Raw genomic sequence first — 9,255 nt, 5'->3', positions numbered from 1 at the left:
AAGACCCTCTCATGAGTCAGGAGTTCAGTTTTTCCAGTAGGCACATTTTGTTTTAAGCCTGTTTTTCAGTAGCCAAAATTAGCATTAGCATTAGCATAATTACAGATAACCAAAGACTGTAAATGCAACATGCTAACCAAGCTAGCAGCTAGACGCTAATGTTAGGGTCAGCTCTACCCTCTCGTCCAAATATTGTCACTTCTGGCTCCAACAATCCAAGATGGCGACAGTCAAAATGCCAAATTTGAGGCTTAAAAATGGTTGGGGCTAGATTGGAGCAGATTGGAGCAACGATTTGCGAAACTCTCACAAGATTTGTATGTTAACTTTAACCTTAACCTAACCTTAGCCTAACTCTAACTGCACTTGTGAGTTCGTCCCTCTGGCTGATCCAGTCTGGCATATACTCTTCAAAACGGGAATCCACAAACCAATGAGTGACGTCACGGTGGCGACATCCACTATTTTTTTTACAGACTCAACATTTTGCCGTTCTTCGTCTTTTGCGGGGCGTGAACACGCAGACGGTCCCTAAACTACCATTCGTTTTCTGCAAGTGGGCAGAGCAAACACACACAGAGGCTCCTGCGCTGTGGCCGGAGTCTCATCTTTGCAGTCTGCTCCATACAGCGACGTCTCCGCTCGCCCTCTGCCTGGATTTTAAGTCTAATTACAACCTTTGGAGTACCAACAGAAACAATAAAAAGGGGTAAGCTATGTCCTGCTATCGCTCTGGAGCTTGTTTTCTGCTCCTTCGTTGAGGAAATAATTCTGTTTTAGCTGTGTGTGTTCTCGGGAGTGGGCGACTTGTCATTGCGGCGGTGTTTTGTTGTGAAATGTGTGGTGGTCGACGGAGGCAGCTAGTCGTCTCAACCTCTTCAAAAAACAAAGCTACTGTAGCCAGAAACGGTGATAGCTGGCATGGTTAGGCGGCTAGCCACCAGCCAACCTGGTGGAGCTGGAGAGCTAACGGCAATGTTAGCTGCTTTTTTTTTTTTTTTTTTTTACAGCCAGTTAGGGAATCAGGACGTTAATCGCCGCAGTGAGACGGGGGTCCCATTGTTATTATTACACTAGCTAGCTTATAAAAGAAATGATAGCAACACAGGCTGGCCATGTAGGCATTGTTAGTAACACCTGCAGGGTGTTTCTGATCGGATAGCACCGTTAAATTAGGAAAAATCTCGAACAGGTTGTTCAAGAATAACGTTCAAGTCTAAGTCATTGACAGTTAAGGTGCAAATTTAACAGCTACGGTAGTTAATGTACCTTAAAGCTGATGTCTATAATTTACTGCCTAGGCGGTTATTATTACACTGTATGTACGGTGGTGTTCACCAAGTAGACAAGGCAACATTTACAACTGTATTTTTTTAAGATAATTATCTATTATTATCTCTTTATGATTTCCACCATGAGGTTTTGCTTACAATCGCTTGTTAACCAACAGATATAGTAATACATCGATGTATAAGACAGTAAACACTATTCTAGGATGGTGTCAGGCTAACATGATGAATACATTAACATGCACAAGACACGAGACACATGTACATTCAAATTAGGAAGTATTATCAGTGACAGACGACCCAATCCTCTAACCCTGCAAGCTAGGGAAACATCCAGTATTTGCTCGGGGTTTTTCTCTTTCAGCTTCCAGAGATGATGTTGCGTTTCTGTGACACAGACAGAGATAACAGGCTGTGGAAGTTAATCATATTAATCCATGCCCTGTGGACAAACAGTGTCTTCTTAGGAAATACTGAGCTGGAAAAGTGGTAGGATTGCAAGCGATACTCAAAATAACACCTGTTTCCAAACAAATCAAAACTGAAAGCAAATTCAGTTTAGCTCAAAAATCATTTAGTCATCACTCAAGGGGCAATTTGAGACAAGATATTCACACACATTTAAAAATTTTATTTAAAAAACCCAAGAAAATAACCATATTAGAAAGAGTTAAAAATCACAAGGATTAATGGCAGTGGCCGGTCTACAGCTGGCCAACAATATCTAACATCACAAAGGCACAAATGAGTCAGTGCATGAATTTATCAGTCAGTACTGCAGGCAAAGAGACACAGTCAGCATTTTGATATCAGCTTTACGTACTTTTTCCTGTACAAACACAGTCTTACACCACTTTAGATTGAAGTATAAGCAGACACCGACTCCTTTCTGCTTACCGGTGTTACACCGTATTTGGTGACCAGTCAGATTCTGTGACGTACCTTGATATTCTTCCCCTGACATATCAATCCTCATGCCTAAACCTATCCAACACTGCAGGGCACAGAAGGTCACCAATTATGCTGTATCGGTGTGCCAAAGCCTTCACACATGCCTGGTGAACATGTCATTAGTTATATGGGGGAGTTGCAAACCAGGATTTTTATGTGCTTCATGTGTTACAACAGGTTGTTGAGGGCCAGAAAGATCAGTAAAACCTGAAAAGTGACACCAGGAAACGGGGAGAATGAGCTTGATTTTCTGCTTTGGTGAGTGTTGCTTAAGCACTAATTTACAGTTTGCACCACGAGAAGTCTGATGTAATTTGGTTATGGCGTGTTCATTTGATTATATGAGATGTATCTTGTGGCATTACCATGAAGGCTGCAAATGTGATCCTTCATTTGTTTGTATCTTTCAAGATGCTTGTTGCTTATCAGACAGTTTTGGTAGGTGTTCAGGGCAAATTTCTGCACTAGGACAGTCAAATATATCTATATCTTATTCTATGTGACCCCACAAAAACTTCCCTCCCCCCTGCCTATGATCCTGGACTGTAGGCTGGGAGCTAATGCTGAGTGTAGTGACCATCCAGAGGTGAGCCACCGACTGCCCCTGGCTTTATAAAGAGCTCTTTCAGCTGCCTTTTTGCCGGAGCCCGTGGGATTATAAATCCTGAGGAAAAGGAGCTTTGCCTCGGTGGCATGCTTCACTGGCAAGAAATCGTTGGGAGGGTGTGTGTATGTGGGGTGGGAGGATGGGAGAGGGGCGGGGGGCGAAGGGGGGGGGGTTGTTGGTGGGCTCGGGTGGAGAGCCAGAAGGAGAGGCAGCAGTGGAGGGATGAGGAAGGAGGGATTGAAGATGGAGGGAACGTGGAAGAACTGGACTGTGGTGATGGATGCCACGCAGGGAAGTGGAACACTTGGCCTTTCTGTGATTAAAGGGCTCCTGTTCTCGCTGCTTTTGACCAAGCACACACACACACACACACACACACACACACACACACACACAGTCAAACACACACCTGTCTTCTCTTATTTGTGTGCTCTATCTGGTTACTGATCACTGTGCTAGAAACCGCTGCGACTCCGAAGTCAGCGATCCCTCAAAGGGATTTAATTTCCGATGTTACTTAACGTCACGGTCTGTATAAAGTATATAGCTAGACTGAGGTATGAAATCAGCTTTTTTGGGGGGGCAGCGGGGGGGGGGGGGGGGGGGGGGGGGATTGTGCCACGTTTGCTCGTCAGAAAACCTCACTCCACCTTGGCACTCGGCTCTGACGAGGCTCTTTCCCATCGTGCAACACACACGTTTGCTTCTGTACAGTCGGTCTACTGTTTCGAGCTCAGCACATGCAAAGCACTGGTTTATTTGTGCTGCGCATTTGAGCTGTAGGTAGAGCAAGTCACAAGAAATCCTCTTAAAAAAAAGTGTTTTGACACGCGGGGCAATCATTAACAAACTGAAGAGGTAATAAAAGGAAGATTTTGGGCCTTTACTGTAACCTCAAACACTCATCACGTCCTCGTCTCGGACTCTTCAAAACAATTTCATGCCTGTGTTTGTCACACATGCTATTAAAAGATTTCATGCATATTTAGAATATTGAACCCAACACTATTTGCATTTTAGCTGCTTCTTTCAGTAACTCATCAAAACTGGAATAACGGGATACCAAGCTCATGAATACCACAAGCTCTCGCCACCATAAACTACTGTCACTGTCTTAGTCATAATTTGGGTTGTTTGGGTTGTATGTTTGTACGGATCGCGTTTGCTCTCATTGAGTCATTTCTGGCGTCTGACTCTGACTTGTAATACTGAAACGTTGCAGCTACTCCCACAGAAAAGGAGAAGGAAATGTGTCTGGCCGGAGTTTGTTTGGTTGTGTTTTCATGTCACGAGAACAGAAAGTGCAGACATTTTGCCACTCTTGCTCATCTTTAAGAGGTTTTAGAGGATTTGTATGTGCACTTAGAGAGAAGACCTGAATTAGGATTAGTTTTATATTCAGAGAAAGCGATATGAGTTTGGCATAAAGGGGGAGAGGGTTAGGGATTTAATATAGTCAGCATGGTGATATCAGTGTGTGTTTGCTTACATTCAGGGCTGCAGCTAATTATCTTTTTTCATTATCGATCAGTCGTTCGGTTTATAAAATGTCATAAAATGTTGCAATTTCCCCAAAGCCAGGATGTGGTGTCTTCAGATGTTTTGTTTTTTCAGTCCAAGACTTAAAGATATTTAGTTTGCAATCTTAGAAGACTGAAAACTTGAAACTAAACCAGAGAATTTTGCTATTTTTTCTTAAATAAATGCCTTAAAACAGTTTAATCTGTTTGCATAACAGTTCAGCGTCCTGCACTTAATCCACAAAATAGCTGTGTTACCTTCACTGTACTGTAAATACTCTGCTATTACCGTCAGGAGCATATAAAGGTAAGTTCTGTGTGTGATTACATCTTTTTATCACCTGAATTGTTGTTCTACTACATATTGGGTTGGGTTAAGGCCAGCTCGTGTTAGCATAACAACAAAGCTTGTGTGCGGTGGCGACAGGAAGGAGGAAGTAGCGTGGTGAAATCATGGCCGTTAGCGCCTCATCTGCTCTTCCTACCCGCAATTCTCACCAGGCGTGTTTTGGACATGCACGCCACGCTCAGATGGCCCTTTCTTCTTCCTCTCATGGTATGTGTGTATCAGGTTAAACCTGTCAGTTTTCTGCCTGGGAAAGAAAGTGATGCCTCGATGGTGTTGGTTTGGTTTTATAGATAACTTTATATGGTACTTTCATTTCTCTATGCAGGGAAGGAAGTGCCACCTCTCTGGGTGAAAAATCTTTTGTGTTGAAGATTTAATGAAAAGGGCATTTCCTGTGAAGTCAGTGTTACAGTTCCTGGATATTCACTGGGTGGTATATCAGCGTCTCCCAGAAACGATGACTTCCCCTTTTATAGAGCAGAATTTGTTTAGGCCATTAAGGCCTACAGTGAACTGTCCTATCTGTTCCTTACTTTCGATTTTGGCTTTACTTTGTGTTTGTTGTAAACAAGGAATCAGTTTACTCTATATTGTGTCTCCAAGCTACAGCAGAATAATACAATACACAGTACAATTAAAAGGAATTAAGATTTTTTTTTGGTCACTTCCTACTCAGCTTCCTTTTCCACGACGATAGTGTGTGAAATTCAGCATGTCGTGTTTCTCCTGGCTCCAAAAGTGCTGAGTGTGACTCCTTCTGTGGACGGTCAAGAGTTGAATGTTTCTCAACAGTGTGTGGGGGTGAAAAAAACACCAGTCTTTGCAGGCACTCAGGGTGTTAGAGTTGTCTGCTGCATCACAGCGACCTGCTGTCGACAGGTGTGCCCCCCCCCCCCCCCCCCCACCCCCCCGGCAGTCACAATTGATTGGATTTTTAGGCTTCCTCTGTGGAGCTGGACTTCTTCTGGTGGAGGTCAAGGTTGTCAGTTGCTGGGCTTTAAACTCACAGCGTGTTGCTGAGCGATGGAGTCCAGCAGTGAGGGTGACGATGTGTTACTGCCGTGATGACATGCATGCAAATACGATGTAGGTTGGATAGAATTTTATATTTATATGATATACTTTTCATTCATTATTACCCAAATTTGCATTGAATGTTCACAGAGCTAATTTACAAAACTTTTCTGTGAGACTCTATGAGATTTAAATACTACATAGAGCAAACACAGACTACTTAAGTCATGTTTGTCTGTATGTTTTCAGGGCGTAGAAGAGTTTCAAGTAGAAATCCAGTCAGATGAATGGATTTGGGGAGTCAATTTGAAGAGGTTTAAAAAGGACATAACTAGATAATAGCTGCAAGATGCGGAAACCCTGATAGTCTTAATTAATGATGACTGGAAACAAAGGAGTTATTATCTGTGTGGAAAAAAAAAACAAAACAATAGACATCAGCACATCAGTTTTTATACAAAGCTTTCAAACTGACTGAATTAGCGAGGATGACTTCCCGACAAGCGAGGCGAGATTGTTAACATACGAATATGTCAGACACGCTTCCCAGCAGGAATGATTCACCGAAACGAGGGTTAAACACCACGTTTCCTGTTTTAAATTTCAATCATTTTCATTCCCAGTGGCGCTTCAGACTGTCTGATAGAAATGAGACAAAGTCCACGTGACTAGATTTGGCTAGATTTGAATACAGCACACCAGCTTTTGCCGGCCCATTCGGCCTCATGTGTTTATTTAGAGACGACATTGTTTACTGGTGTCTCATGTAAATGAAAGTCAGTTTGCGCTCATGGTAATGAAGGTCTTATTTCCTTTAGTGGTTTTGCAGCTCAGTTGCTGGAGTGTGTCACCTTCCTGCTTGATCTTATCACTCGACTTACCGGAAGGCTGACCAATGAAAAAGAAAAATCTTTCTTTATCTTGTAGTTTTAGTGCATCCTCTCCATCACCACTGGCTGCTGAGACTGATATTTGTGTTTTTATGAAGGATTACAGAAAGCTTATGTAGTCTGTTGTTCTCCTCAGCATGAATGTGTGTTCATTTATATGAAATTGGTATGCTTGAAGAAGTGCTTGAGCACAGCGGTGACTCCATAAAGAGCACATTGACATTGATCTGGGTGCCTCTCACATTTTAGATAAACTTCCTGAACGTTTTTTTTTTTTTCTCCCGGGAAAACGCCTGTCTCAAACTGCGCCGTTAGCTCTCGATACCTGGTTCCCCGCTGGATTCACACCAGTAAGGTGGGGAAGCTGCAGCAGTGCCTGTTTCTCTGGAGGTCCCTAATGAATAATTAAGAGGCGGGGTAGGGGGGGACGTATGTGAAGAAGTCCATTAAGATGCAGAGTCACACCGGTCTCCATGGTAGCGGGGCCCATATTATCAGTATCACGTCTCCTTAGCCAGGCAACAGGCGAGCTAGCACTCCACTGCTACACTGCTACACTGCCAAAAACCAGTCTGGAGAGGATGGATGGACGCTGACTTTCACGGATGAGTTTTTGAAATGATTACTTGAAAATAATCCTACGAGCTGAGCCTGTCACATGTCACCGCTTTCAAACGGAGGGTCGTCAGTAAGAGGAAAAAGGTGCAACTACTTTGAATCGCTCAATTGTTTATTTTTTGAAGCAAAAATTTGAAATGTAAATATTGTGTGTGCTTTATGATTGCAAAATTAATATCCTTGGACAAGCCAAGACAGTTAGAGTGCTTTCACACCTAAGCTGTTAGCTGTCAGTCAAACTCTAGTGTGGACTAAACAACCGCACCAAGACCACTTAACAAAGAGGGTCTTGGTTTAGTTCCAAGTAGACTGTGGTGCAGTTTATTTGTGGTGTGACAGCAAAGTAGGATTTGAATTTAAAAGCTAAACTACTGTTAAATCCATCTGCTGGTCATGAAGGAAGCAAGATAGAAATCTTCGAAACGACTTGTATAAACAGTGAATTTTTATGCAAATCGTTGGGCGACCGTGGTTACGTTTATGGACACGAGTGAAGGGACTCTCCCTGATCAGTCAGAAAGTGAGAGGGAGTTCAAACAGAGTTGTGTTGTATTTGTGCATAGTGGCCACATTGTAATTATACCTCTTAATATTATGGTAAATTTTCATTCTCATTAGAGCTGCACTGATTAGTCAGTTACCTGATTCAATTAATCAGTAATTATTTTGATAATGCTATAATCATTTTTTAAGTAAAAATACTAAACGTTAGCTGGTTTCAGCTTCTCAGATGTGATGATGTAATGCTTAACGTTGTCATATGATAGTAAACTGAATATCTTTGTGTTTTGAACCGTCGGTTGAACAAAACAAGACATTTAAAGACTCCTTTGACTCTGGGAATTTATAACGGGCATTTTTCACATTTTTTGACAAACAATTAATCATGAAAACAATCATTAGTCGCAGCCCTAATTCTCATAATCAGTTATTTCTCTCTTTGTGACACCAGAGAAGATGGATAAACACATCAGCTGACTCACTGTCAGTCAGCAGACTTGTGATTTCCCCTCGTGGATCCATGTAGCACTCATGATCATGGATGAAAGTCGCCAAAAATCACCAACCAGTTCATCTAAAAAAACTAAAAATACATTAATTAATAATGAAAGTAATCGTCAGTTGCAGCTCTACACTACAATGTGGGTTCATTCTGCATGAGCACAAACAAACATTAGCCAACCTCTGAACAGTAAGGCTTGCCGGCTGTCACCACCGGAGAACTCTAAAGTTACTTGGGTGTGAGAAGTCAAACTCCATGACAGCCTATTTATATTCAGGAGAAAAATGGATACTTTTTCAAAGTTGATCCATAATTGATGTCCAAGGCTACATCTAGAGCACATTTCACTACTTTCTGTGGTTATGCAACGAGCTCTTAGTGTATGTTATTTCAGTTCAGTAGCATGCGCTCACTTTTAGACCTGGAGTAATGCACTGGAATTAATCCAGACCTTCCATCGGCCTGCATCACCTTTATGGTCGAGTCCCTAAACTACACTTTGAGTAAGTTATTTTCAGCTCCAAGATGCGGCGGAAATGGACAGAGTCTTTACCTCGCACAGCCATCTGGCCTGGACTTAACGATTCAGCACATGAGAGAACAAGCGCAACGGCTTTGTGATTAGGATTCTGCCGAAAAGATATTAAAGCCTGAGATGATTATTTTGACAGTGATGTGATATTGTTGACTCTAAATCCCTCTGACGTCATCATAGACCACTGTATGTGGTCTGTGTATGCAGATGTACTGCATACACAGGAAGAGTTCTTGTGTTTGCTGCAAGATAGACAGATATCGCTTGTTGTTAACATTGGTATTGGTTATTGAATGCTGAACGGGTATTTCTAAAAGCTGGAGACCGCAAAAGCAAGGCTGTACTTTGTTTTGTTAGTCAGAGGTTGCTCTGTTGCAATTTAATCAGAAATTGACTCAACTCTTTCTGGAACTTTCAGCGAAATAACGAACTGAGTTTTGTTCTTGGGTAATAAGTGTCTTCCACTTTGCAGAGTTACT

At 42.2% G+C, this 9,255-nt stretch overlaps 1 protein-coding gene across 6 annotated transcripts in view; it reads left to right on the top strand.

The window, feature by feature from the left end:
* The first annotated feature begins 554 nt into the window (after positions 1-554).
* The window catches only part of mgat5 (alpha-1,6-mannosylglycoprotein 6-beta-N-acetylglucosaminyltransferase), a 90,630-nt gene continuing 81,929 nt past the window's right edge, over positions 555-9,255 (top strand). For 2 of the 6 annotated variants that reach the window (XM_067583546.1, XM_067583543.1), the window contains exons 1-2: positions 555-709; positions 2,418-2,498. The gene's annotated coding sequence lies outside the window, so the exon portion shown is untranslated. Of the gene's footprint in view, positions 719-2,417; positions 2,505-9,255 lie in introns of all 6 variants that reach the window. The other 4 variants (XM_067583544.1, XM_067583542.1, XM_067583548.1 and 1 more) reach the window with 3 other exon arrangements.

Source organism: Thunnus thynnus, chromosome 24, assembly GCF_963924715.1.
Source record: "Thunnus thynnus chromosome 24, fThuThy2.1, whole genome shotgun sequence".
In the NCBI taxonomy this organism is placed as follows: Eukaryota; Metazoa; Chordata; class Actinopteri; order Scombriformes; family Scombridae; genus Thunnus; species Thunnus thynnus.
This window is presented reverse-complemented; position numbering and strand designations above follow the sequence as displayed.